This window comes from Panthera onca, chromosome C2, assembly GCF_046562875.1.
Source record: "Panthera onca isolate mPanOnc1 chromosome C2, mPanOnc1 haplotype 2, whole genome shotgun sequence".
Classification (NCBI taxonomy): Eukaryota; Metazoa; Chordata; class Mammalia; order Carnivora; family Felidae; genus Panthera; species Panthera onca.
The window spans coordinates 157,495,516-157,508,733 of NC_138347.1; the positions used below are offsets into that span (position 1 = coordinate 157,495,516).

At 46.0% G+C, this 13,218-nt stretch overlaps 1 protein-coding gene across 5 annotated transcripts in view; it reads right to left on the minus strand.

Moving 5' to 3' along the window:
- The window catches only part of ANO10 (anoctamin 10), a 285,102-nt gene that overhangs the window by 52,931 nt on the left and 218,953 nt on the right, over positions 1-13,218 (minus strand). The window lies entirely within an intron of this gene.

Genomic DNA, 13,218 nt, shown 5'->3' on the forward strand with positions numbered 1-13,218 from the left:
CAGCCCTGGTAACATAGTTACCTGGCAGACAGTAACTGCTTTGTATACTCTATCTGAAAGGACAGCCACCAATAAACAAAATAAATACCCAAAAATTTATGAGAAAAAAATTCATTTCCTTCCAACCACATGTTTAGGAGAGGAAAACACAACACTAAACCGATTTTTGGAAGGAAAGAGGAACGAGGAGGTGACGTACTTTAGAACTGAATTTCATCATCCAATGACCCTTCACCAGGTCTGCTATTCTGTTCTTTGTTCTCCCACCGCTGTCTTCACCTGTTCACATCCTTTTCTCTCATTTGTAAATGGCGTCACCGAAGACATCTGGTTAAATGCGTGAGATATTCAAAATCCACCACTGAATCTTAGTTCACGGTTTTCCTGGGGAACTACGAGAGCAGAATAATCCAGACTCATTCTCTGATTCCAGAGGGGAGGTGAGAACTACAGTCAATGCAACGCATCAAAGGACAAGTTATTTCAAATATGCATGTCACGTACCTAACAATCAATATATTAAGTTATTTACATCGCCAATTAAAACCCTTTCAGGGTAATTTCTAATGTCAGAGGGATTTTAAAGCGAAGTTAAACTCATTTTAGAACCTACCATGTGCCAACCCACTGTGTCTTCACAAAGTGAACTGTATTCTATTTAATGTCAAATCCTGTTTGTCCTGAAGCATCAGAGAAGTAGTGCAGGAAGGGAGCAAGAACACTGAACCCAGCACCTTTATTTGGCCATTTAAACTTTCAGAGTCTCTGTCTTCTCACCTATATAATCCTGGAGTGACACCTGCCAGGCCGTTCCTCGGAGGCTATGTAAGAATTACTTAAGATAACGGATTTGTAGGGCGCCTGGGTGGCTCAGTCGGTTGGGCGTCTGACTTTGGCTCAGGTCATGATCTCACGGTCGTGAGTTCGAGCCCTGCGTCGGGCTCTGTGCCGACAGCTCAGAGCCTGGAGCCTGCTTCGGATTCTGTGTCTCCTTCTCTCTCTGCTCCTCTCGCACTCATGCTCTCTCTCAAAAATAAATAAACATTAAAGAAATTCTTTTTAAAAAAAGATAACGGATTTGCGGGTGCTCTGGTGGCAGCAGCATTCCATACGAATGTGAACAGTAAGCACTCTTCTCTCCCAGGCCACATGCAGGTAGGACTCTGGGTCTCTGAGCAAAGGCTCCATCCCCCAGGAACGACCAACTCTACAGTCCATACTATAAAGGGGTAGGAAGAGGTACAAAGGTCCCCAGGATGGCTCAACAAGAACGATGGTATCGAAGTCCAAAGAACTATCTTGAATGTTAAGTTGGAGGTAGTAAGGTGGTAAAGAATTGAGGGGAAACTTGGGCAAACAGCCAAATCTATACTGGTTGCTATTTATGCAGAAAGAGGAAGCCGAGAGAACATAGGACTTCAGAGCCAGAGACCGGGTATGCAGCATGGGCTTTGTGGTTTTGTCATGGGTTGATTGCAGACAAATCACTTACCCGTTTTTTTCTTTTAACTTATTACACACAAGTGGAGAGGCCAGTATCATGTATCCCCATATCTACCTACCGCTTAGCCTCAACAATTAGCACCTCGCAGTCAAACTGGGTTCATCTGCCCCCGGCCTCCTCTCCTGGATTATTGGTACATTAGTTATCTATTACTGTGTTAACAAATTACTCCGAAATTGAGTGGCTTAAAACAACATGCAGTCATTCTCCCTCCTTCTGTAGGTCAGGAATTTGGAAGCAGCCGGGTGGTTGTGGCTCAGGGCCTCTCATGGTTGTGCAGTCAGGAAGCAGGGCTGCAGTCATCTGGGCGACCGACTGAGGCTAAGAGCTGGGGATGACAGATCATGGTGCACGGGCCACATCTGGCCCACTGCCCGTGTTTACAGGTAAACTTCTGTTGGGATACAGTCTATTCCTTTCATTCACGTATTACCCGTGGCTGCCTTTGCACTACAACAGCAGAACTGAGTAGTTTTGATAGGGACTGTATGGCCCATACATCTTAAATATTTACTACCTGATTCTTTACAGAAAACGTTTGCCCACCCTTGGACTAGAGAATCTGTTTCCAAGATGGTTCACTCACTTGGTTGTTCCTAGTCATCTGAGGCTCTCCACTGGCTGCTTGGGTATTGGTTCACAACCTTGGGGGTTCTTCAGGTGAAATCTGAAACTGGCCCCCATACATAAAGGGCAAGGAGAGCCTGAAAAAAGAGGCAGACCTGGAGTGGTCTCCAGGTAGGCAGCAGGGCAATTACATGCGAGGTCTGTCTTGAGTGACCACAAGACGAGTAGATCTCCATACGTGCCCACCAGAATCTTAAAATTTATATAGAGATCTTAGGGGGATTCGGTCATATATACAGTCCAGATGGTCTCAACAACTATTCTCTCAAGGCTGTGTCTCCAAAATGGCTCCTGGGGTTGGAGTAGTGGTTAGAACGGACATTCCAAGGACAGGGGAGGAGCCTCTGACTGCCCAGGGTCCAGGTCTTGGGTCAACCAGCCACCACATCCTCTTGACCTCCTCCAACATTGAGCATCCTCACAACATGGCGGCTAGTTTCCTAAGAGCAAATGATCCAAGAGGAAGAAGAAGACAGAAGCTATATATAGACATACATATATATAGCTTCTGTCTTCTTCTAGGTCATTACAAATTATATACACACACACACACACACACACATATACAGCTTATGTATATATATATATATATATATATATATATATATATATATATTAAGCTAGGTCATTAAAAATTTATAACTATATATAAATAAATTTGTAATGACCTAGCTTCAGAAGAGACTTAACACTATTCTGTAGTATCCTATTGGGATAGGACTTCAAATGGGTGTACATAGTAGAGAGGCAGGGAACATTGGGACCCATCTTGCAAGCTAACAACCACAGTTAATGACCCTTTCCTTAATCTGTAAAATCAGGGTTTGGGACAGGATTGCGAATTTTTCCTCTAACATTGGACAATTACATGATATAGGGAATTTCTGATAATTCATATTTTTGTGTTTTGGTCACAGAATGCACTTAATACTTGCTGAATTTTAAGATCTGTATTTTAATTATGACTCATGTATGAATTCAGTGTAATTTACTATTTATGTTCTTAGAGCCATTATTAATGTAGAATGATTATTTTCCTTTGATTAGGTATTATTTCAAAAAGTTCCTAAACCAAACATTTCTTGTTCTCTGTATTCTATTCTCAGGACACAGGGGCAAATCTGTGTTGTTCTTAAGGATTTACTTTAATGTTTAAATTTTCTAGTCTATCAATCACTGAATTTTCAGCCCAATCTCTTAGGTTTACATTCACTGCATGACATAATATTCAATCATAATCCTGAGGTTCTGTGGCAATAGAAATCAATGGAAAATAATACCATTTATTATATTAAATATTTTCTACTTTAGCAATTTACTAGTAATTAAAAACAAAAGTTAAAAAGTCTGTGGTTTCCTGACATAGTAAATACTCAATAATGGTTTCCTAAATCCCAAATATAACATGCAGAAGATAATTTCAAAGTCAAAAGACTAGAATTTAGTAACAGAAAAAGGCACAAAGGGCTGGGGCTTTGACCCTAGTGATGTTCATTTAATTACGGACTCACTTACTCAGCAAATACAAAATCTGTGTCTGGTGTAATCCTGTCCCTAAGAAGCTTCTCGTCTGGTGGTCACGGACAAATATCTTTGATCTTAGTGAGCCGACAATATAGTCTTTAATATCGTAAACAGATGCATTCATAACAGCCCGGGCATTTTCCTAGAAAAGGAAGGCCTGCTTTCACACATGCTGGCCCTCAAGGCAACATCATTATTATTCTAGTACAGAATCTGAGGTTGGAACTCTTAGAACTTTTACTATCTTGCCAGAATATACATTTTTTTTCTTTTAAAACATATAGTTTTTATGGGCGAAAGAGGCGAAAGGGATTGAGAGCACACTTGTCATGATGGGCACTGAGTAGCACAGAGAATTGTCGAATCACTGCACTGTGCACCTGAAACTAACACTGTATATGATTATACCAGAAATAAAAAATATACACATGGTTGTAAGCATTCTGAAATCTCTAAAGTAATGTGCTGTAAGGTGAACTTTTTTCTTTACAAATGCAGACACATTTTGATGACAAACGTGAGCCAGGGTCAAAGCACAGGGTGTCACCTGGGCAGCACCGTGAACTCGAAGCCGTTCCACGTGGAACAGAACTGTCCTCTCGGGCGTCCTCTGCCCACCGTGCTTCCAGTTTACCTACATGTTGGCTAGGAAAATGCTACATTTTATTCTGTTTCCTGGCCTGTTCGGTAATTTCCCCAAGTAAAAATAGCTCTGGTTCTCATTTGGCTAGATTTCTTACATCTGGGGAAAAAACTAAGAGCTACAATTTAAAATTTTGCTTAGAAAACCAGGGGAATGAGATGAGCAACAAATTCCAACCCTGTTTACTAGAGAAGACAAAAATGATCAGAGGCTTTCTGGAGCTTTAGTGAAGCATCTTATTTCAACGTCTATCGGCTCTGTGTACCTTACAGCACGCTTCTCCAGCGAGAACAGAAAATGCAGGGGAAAAATGTCTACACATCAGTGGTAAGAAGAGGGTTGCTGTAGAGTCTAGATACTTCTCGCAAAGTAAAAACGACTTTAGAATTCTGTCTGGCTTGATTTGGGTTTATTTGACCATCTTTTGGGAGCCACCTTGTCGCTGATATCAAGCACGGTCTTTTTGGGGGAAAAAGCACAGAACTTGGGCTTCATTAGGGCTCGGGTGTGGGGACCTGAGGAAGTGCTCGGACCTGAGTCCTCGGAGCGCCCTCTCCACCTAGTGATCCCAGAAAGGCATATGACACAGCTGTTTCCATTTTCGCCAGAGGACCTATTGTAAGGCTCCTCTTTTCTTGTCCAAGGACGTCACCTGTCATTTACTTAATATATTAGCTTCTCAACTATGTGGGAGTCCACAAACGCAGTTTGAGGGGGCGGAGATGTGTTCAGAGTCTACTGGGCGTCAGGCCCTGTGCCGGAGGAGGGAACGCAGGGGTGAAGAGCCGCCTGGCCGGGTGCGGCGGGGTGAGGGGGGAGGCACAGAGGTGGGTACCGGGCCCCCGTACCACGTGGCGGCGGGGCGCTCCCCCGTGAAGCCGAGGGCCGGCTGCCAGGAAGCAGGGCGCTTGGGGACTGTCACCAGTGCACCTGCCAGTCCCTCCACTACGGCTGCTGCCCAGCTGCGTGCGGGCCGTGAAAACGGGCAGTCGCGACTGTCACCTAAACCGGTCTCATGGCACCAGTTTCCCGGAATTCCTTCCCGGCGGGCCCGGCGACCCAGGGCCCCCGAGCTCGAGGGGGTCCCTGCCCTGCTTCGCCACCCTCGTCTCTCCCTCCCCCCTCCCCCCTCCCCCCCAACACACACACACACGCTGTGTCTCATCGGAGCCTCGCTCTGACCATGCGCGGTGGGCACCACCTCCCAGGGCCTTGCTGTGTTGGGGAGATGCCAACACAAGAGGAGGGGAGAGGTCCGCTCGGAGGGGCCACCCCAGGTCTCGAGGCCCCGTAGCCCGCGAGGCCGGCACCCGGCTTGGGGCCCTGGGAGATGGGCCGTCCGTCCTTGAGGACTGAGGCCGCGTCTGGCACCGACGGCCAGTGCCTTTCTCGGAAGCCGGTTCTCTCTCCGGACTCCTTTCCTCCTGACCCGCACGCTGGGACACCAGCCTGTGACTACACATTCAACAGTCCGGCGAAACTCTCCCTTAAAAGCCGGGTTTACCCACCCCGACTCGAGAGCACAGAGGCAGGGCAAGGGAAGTTCAGAGATGACTGCTAAGTGCCGGAAAGGGTTTAAATATACTTCCCTCTAGGAAACAGAGACGGGCCTTGAGGCCACTGGCCCGCTGGCCCAGCCCGGCAAGGGTCCCACACCTGTTTCGAGGTCCTCGAGGGCCATACTTAGCACCGTGGGCTCCTCTTAGAAGTCTTTATCTTGTTCTGACTGATTTCGGAGGCTGTCATCTTTCTGAAAAGCCGCGTCTGGACCCAGCGCCCTGGCTTCTGTGGGTGGTTGGCCCTGGGACGCCTGGCTGCCCGGAGGCCGGTTGAAGTGGGAGCCGTTCTGAGGACGCGGGGTCCTCGCGCTCTAGGACGCTGAGTGGCTCCTTCCTATTTTTAACTAGATCTCAAAATTACCGAGAACTGAGCACGTCAATTTGAAAAGAAACAAAAGGGCGTCGCGAGGATGATATTTACTCTCTGGAATTCTTGCAAAGGTCTTACCGACTGGAACCTGACTCTCTGAGAATTCTGTCTGCAGAGCAAACCATTTTATTTTCTCCAGTTTGCCTCTCACCTTCACGTACATCTGACCCGCCTGTGTACTTAGAAATGCCACAGTTCCCTATCTGACCCCCACGAAGGACCTGCCCTCAGTACCTCTCCTTTCGTCTGTCCCCTCCCACCACGGCTAAGAGGAACAGCTACCATGCACAGAGCACTTCTCCAAATGGCTTCAGGGCTCCTGCAGTAGAACAGCGCTGGGCAAAATGGCAGATTTCTGGGCCTTCGCACAGAGCACGCAATCCAGCCCTTCGTTTCATAAAACAAACACTGAGGTGCGAAGAGGCCATCTGCCTCATTTATGGTGGCAGACCCTGGCCCAGACCTTGCTAGCTCTTGGCACTTCCCTGAACATGCTTGGGATCTATCTTTGCTGGGGATTCAGGATTAGGGGGCGGGGGGCGGGCACTAAAGCAATAGGAGGGGTTTTTTACACGTAGGTGCCTGGGCCCCACCTTAGATCTAGGGAATCTGACTCTTTAGGTGTGGGGCCCAGGCACATGTGTCTTTATCTGAACTTCTCCATTCAAGATGCACTGCCCAATTTAAGAACGGACTTAAATTTCTCAGTCACGTTTTGTCCGTAGAATGAGAACCTGAATTGAAAAGTAGTGATTCCAACGTAAATTAAACATAAAATACTAATTATTCAAAAGTAATAATTTCTGTTGACAATTTTACCGTCGATTTCTGGTCACATGACAGTGAAAGAGCCCAGGGATGGGCTAGGTAGGCATTAATGAGATTTATTCCAAAATATGTCTTCAGTAACTCCAGTTTTGACCTGGGGCCCACCGACTGACCAGAGGACACAGCAGAAGCCCTCTCTGCCTTTGATGTACGGGCAGAGCCCCGTGAGTTAGGCTCTACTTATTCACAAAGCAGATAGTTAAATGTCAGTTGAAAGAAAGAGAAGACAAATTCTACATCCTAGAAATGTCAATAGTTCAGCGAGTAAACTGAAGACGTGCCAGTTCATCTGAGTTTCTGAAAAGCATTAAATGGGCGACCTTTCCTATCTAGGACCTTCTGGGCTTCTCAGGACCTCTGCACAGTGAGGCTCAACAGGCAACGTAACAAATGTCTGTCTCAACTGACAGAAGCGTGAACCTCTGTGGCCCGTGCTGTAGTGGTGACCACACCACGAAGCCCGGGCCGGCACGAGGGGGGACAGGAGAGGGGCAGCTGCCACAGGCTCCACCGTCCAGCCTCCGTCCCAGGTCAGATTTTCAGATCGTGATTTCAACACAGTATAGTGGAGAGAGGAATGCTTCTACTTGGTTTGTGGTTCCAGGCCCTAAGGAACCCCTAGCACAGCACTCACCACCCCTGTCCACTCGACGGACCGGAGACATCTGAGCGGCACACGTGTGAATTTAAGATCATCTCTAGTGCAAGCTGGCTAAGAATGTCCTGTTTTAAGGCATTTGAGAGATATGCGGACTCAAAACCTGTAGGATATTTCTGTCCCTCCAGAACCTTAATAGCAAAATCAGCACCAAAATCACGTTTTCTTAGAAGGTGATATTAATCACAGAATCACATCTATGGCTTAAGAAAAAAGCCCAAAGGGACTTAAAATCTTTTAGGCTGTTTTCTTCTTTTAAAATAACATGCGACAGGGAGGGGCGCCTGACTGCTTCAGTCAGTACAGCATGGAACTCTTGATCTCAGGGTCATGAGAGCAAGCCAGACATTGGGCACAGAGCTCCCTTTAAACAAACAAACAAACAAACAAACAAACAAACAAACAAAGTAAAATACGAGACAGAATTTTGGTTAGCGCTTCATCTTTCAATGACGACGAGTGTAAATAAATTTTGCCTTTGAATTAGGGCTTTGTTTCGCTGTCAGGTAGGGTGTGATGGGAAGCCAGGGGAAGCCAGGAGCTGACATGATCTGACAGATCACTGTCCACAGCAAACACTCACACCTCTGAGCCCCCCCAGAGCGAGCACAGCAGCCCTGCAGTGGGACTTCTAGGTAAATGCATTTAGTAATACGAGACACGTTAATATCCAACATCATTACAGAGCCTTTGCTTTTCCGACAAATGCATGGCAATGTGCCATCCTGATCGAGAGGAAAGCCTCACTCGCATGAAGCAGGATCTCACCTTGACAAGGAATTCAGGGGTGCACAGGTGGCCAGGGGGTTGTTTGCCCCAACGTATGGAACCTCGCTAGAAATGCAGTCGCTGCAGAAACCTGATTTACCAAAGCTCTTCCTAAGACAGTGCTATACAATTAAAATACGTTTTTGCTTACATACCCCTGAAAATGTTTGGGTGCTATGTGCCCTCCCATACTATTTTATGTTGACATCTAAAATCTTCACCATGGGGGCCCTTGGGTTGGTTCGTGTCCGACTCTTGGTTTCAGCTCAGGTCATGATCCCGTGGTTCGTGAGTTCAACGCCCCCACTGGGCTCTGCACTACGAGTGTGGATCGTGCTTGGGACCTTCTCTCCCTCTTTCTCTCTCTGCCTTCCCCCCCCTCTACCATGCATGCTCTCTCTCTCTCTCTCAAAATAAATGAATAAACTTTAAAATAAAATATTTAAAAACTTTCACCATAAATTAGGTACTTATGAAAATGTATCTTCTAGCTTCCTGTAGATATTGCATATTACCATAGTGTAAATATTAAAAATAAACTATTAGCTCACTCTTTTAAAGATGTCCAAGAAATACCACAGGGATGTGATATCCACCATCACCTATTTAAGAAGTAGATGGACACCCTCTTCATTAATAGTAACAATTCTGTTTTTCCTTTTTTTCTCCTCTTTGAAATCATATTTTCTTGCCATTTCTCCCAAAGGATTTTATGCTAATAATTTTTTTTTCAGCCTGAAAGTGTCAATCATGGTCATACTTTAATAATATGCTCATAAATGGAAATTTAAACGTTTAAAAAAGTTCCGTGACTATAAATCTCACTGTGAGTGTTTAAAATTTTCTTCCGGACCACTGGTCATCACAAGTATTCCTGGTGCCTAAGTGGTAAAAATCGCATACCTAGAATGCACATATTCATAAGCAATTATTGGACATAAGTTCCTGGATACATTTTGGAAATGCACCTTTTAAGGAGATGAATTTGGCTGTGGCAGGCGGGAGGGTGGGTGCCTTTACAGAATGCAGTTTAGCCCCTGACACCTCCATTTGGCAAGGTTCTCTCTCAGGGGGGAGGCTTTCACCGTGGGGACAAGGCACAGGGAGGACAACTGCTTGAAGAGAGGCGGTGTGGCCCCGGACAGCCCGGGAGGAACCACAGGGCACCCGGGCCTCCTACGACCACATCTGAGGAAAGAGGGTGAGTGTAAGATTTGGGATCTGAACAACGAGGCCGTTACAACTGTCTGTGCCCACACGCTTGTCACAAGTCTAAGGAACCTGGCTGTGGGGGTGGGGGGGGGACTGTGCTCTGCCCCCACCAGGTTGCTGACTTTTCTGCCCCTCACCCCTGGAGTTTCGGCCTCTCCTTTATTTTCTTTTAATTTTTATTAAACAAAAAAATTTTTTTTACTCTTTATTTTTGAAGCAGAGAGAGACAGACAGAGTGCAAGTAGGGGAGGGCAGAGAGAGAGGGAGACACAGAATCCCAAGCAGGCTCCAGGCTCTGAGCTGTCGGCACGGGGCCTGACGCGGGGCTTGAACTCACAAACCGCGAGATCATGACCTGAGCCGAAGTCGGACGTTCAACCGACTGAGCCGCCCAGGTGCCCCTCAGCCTCTCCTTTAAATGGGAGCTGAGCAAGTCCTCTGAAGTAGAGTGGGGTGCCAAATTCAGGGGGCCTGCCCTCAGCCTTGGTCTTACCCTGACGTCATTTCAGGTCCACTGAGGACTTTACAGACAAATCCCACTGCGCCTCAACATCGCCTCTGGGTTTCCACACTTGAGTCATGCCTTCAAACTTCAGGTGCAAAACACAAGTTATGTGAAAATAAATTTTACTCCAAAAATTTCACCCGACGTTTACACTTTTTTTTCCAAGAAGAAAACCAACAACATATAGGAATGTTTGTAAAAAGAACGAGGAAGGAGGAGGAAGAATGCGTGAAGGATGCTCTCAGGGGAGTCTGAAAATGGCATTAGGGAACTTAAATAATTGTTCAAACCACCAACATGAGGGAGGGTTCATTCCTTATTTACTTACATTAGTGTTTCCAGCGCAGAAAAGCATACAGGTAACAAATGGCAACTAATCCCCCTCCCGAAGAATTCCTGTTGACCTTAAAAAAGTAATACACGTGCATGGCCAGAAAATTCAAACCGTATGTAAAAGAGAACTCTTGATCCCTCCTCAAAGGTAACTACTGTTCAGCGTTTCCCAGGCGCCCTTCTCCCTAAAAACACATCTGCATTTGTCCATTTTTCTTCCCTTCTTTCCTTCTCGTCTTCAAAAGTGAGCTCAAATTTGTTCTCGACCCTGCTTTCTCCACTTAATAAAACAGCAAAGACACACTCATACACGCACACGTGTGCACAGCCTCCAGCACAAAGAGATCTTTTCAAGAAGCAGGCTCACAGAACTTTTTCATATGGAACCACTATCAGACAACAATTATTTTCATCTGTCTCCTACTGAGTTTGGCTGTCTCAGGGTTGTTGCTAATGGAGATGTTTCGACACCTGCATTTTGGTCCACTTTGCGGTTAGAACGGCTACCCTAGCGAGAGTCTTGGTAATCTAAATTTTGATTCAACTGCATTCTAGAAAGGTTAAGCCAATTCACACTTCTGTCAAGTACATAAAAGTGTCCCTTTCCCCATACCAGACGAGAACAGATCATCACCCAACATTTGGCAACAGAACGTGTAAAATGCGGTATTTCACTGCTGTTGTGACCTTATGTTTCTTTAACTGTGAGTGAGGCTGAATACCTCTTCTTATGTTAACTTTGATTACTGGACTGTCCTTTTAAATGGGTTTATCAAAATTCTTAAAAAAAATTTTTTTTTAACGTTTATTCATCTTTGAGAGACAGAGTGAGACAGAGCACGAGCGGGGAAGGGGCAGAGAGAGAGGGAGACACAGAATCCGAAGCAGGATCTGAGCCATCAGCACAGAGCCCGACGCGGGGCTCGAACTCACGAACCGCGAGATCAGCGACTGAGCCACCCAGGCGCCCCTCAAAATTCTTTTTAAATTAAAGATATTAACCGTTTTTCATGCAAGTATCTCCCCAGTTTGTCCAATTTATCTGTTGAGTTTTGTCTCTTTCTCTTTTGTCACAGAGAAGTTTTAAATTGTCATACTTTTTGTATCTGTTAACCATCTAAATTTTGCAGGGTGGTGGTGGTAAGAGGTGTGTAAGGAATGAGGCGAAACAAACTACAATAACTTCCCCCAAACAATTGTTTGTCATCAGACCATGTAACCGCAGTTCTTTTTCCCCACTGCCGCAGAATGTTAATTTTATCATACGCTGAAGTTCCAGTTTTATTTGGGTCCATTTACAGACTCTGTATTCCGCCGATCTGTTTCCTCCCTAATTCAAAATGGACTCAATTGCTATAACTATCGTATTATTCAGAATACATTTTAATATCTGGCAGGGCTAGAGGCCTCATTTTTCTTCTTTTACTCAGAAATCTCCTTGCTATTCTCAAATGTCTGTTTCTATATACTTCAATTGGCATCAAATTTTCACAAGATTGAATCTTTTGGTCCCAGCAGACTTTTAAAAATACTCTTGATATAGATTATCCAAATTGTTTTGATCAATTACTACCTAAAGGTTTTATAGTTTGGCTTCTTCAGTAAATGAGACTTTTTCTTCAATAATATCTTCAAATGGCTGTCCTTTCTTGTGAAAGGAAACAAATAATTTTAGATGACTCTTGTAACCTTACCAAGTTTTCCTATTTGTTTCCAATTATTTATCTCGTGGTTTTTGGATATATAACCCTATAACCTTCAAGTAATAGATACACTTGCGTCTTCCAGGTTACTTGACCTCCTATTTCTTCCTCTTGTGTAGCTGTGTTGGCCAGCACCCCCAGATCGACGAGAAGTGTCCGAGGGGGTAACAGGCTTCCCGACACTGCTGTGAGTGCTTCTGGTCCCTCACTGCTGAGCACGACGCCCGGCGTCTACGACTCAAGCACACCGGCTAGGTGAACCTGTCCCCACCCAGGAGACCTCGGGAATCTAGTCTCCTCCCCGGCTGCGTCCAGCTGGTGGACGCGCGCTCCTCCCTCTTCTCTGTACTCTTACCGCAAGTCTTATTCTGGGGACACCCTGCCTCACTGGGGGCACGCTCTGCTCCCGTGTGGGGACTCCCGCCTGGTGGACCATCCTCGAGCCCCTTGCTTCTATCAGAGGGCCAGCTTGGATGGGTCCCCCTTTCAATTTTTTTCCTCCCAGCTCCCCAGACATAAAAAAAAAAAAAAAATTCCTGTATCAGGTGGTTTGGTAGCCTAACGGACTGTGTGGGTCAGAACCCGGGTCCCGGACCTAGAGTCTGTCTTCTCAGATGACACCGCCTTAGTGATTTGCTCATTGGTTTAGCTGCTACGTATCGCTGGAGAGAACTGGCTCGGGCACGTAGGAGTCTGTCTTCCTGCTCACACTCTGCTGCAATTGAGAGTCGGAGTGAAGACCTCCAAGCATCGTCTTTGAGGAGAATACGGAGATCACTGGCAGAAGCTGCTACTTCCAGGGCGTTTTCTGATGCTTTCGCCCACACGTTGTCACTCCCCCCCTCACTCTCTGCAATATTATGCAAGATTCTATTTACTCAGTTCCCCTCGTTTAATGCTTCTGCAGAAGGCCGACTTAGAAACGGTGGGGGCTGCTCCAGGGCAAGTCTTGGAAATCCCGGCCTTGTTCTTCTGCTGAATGCT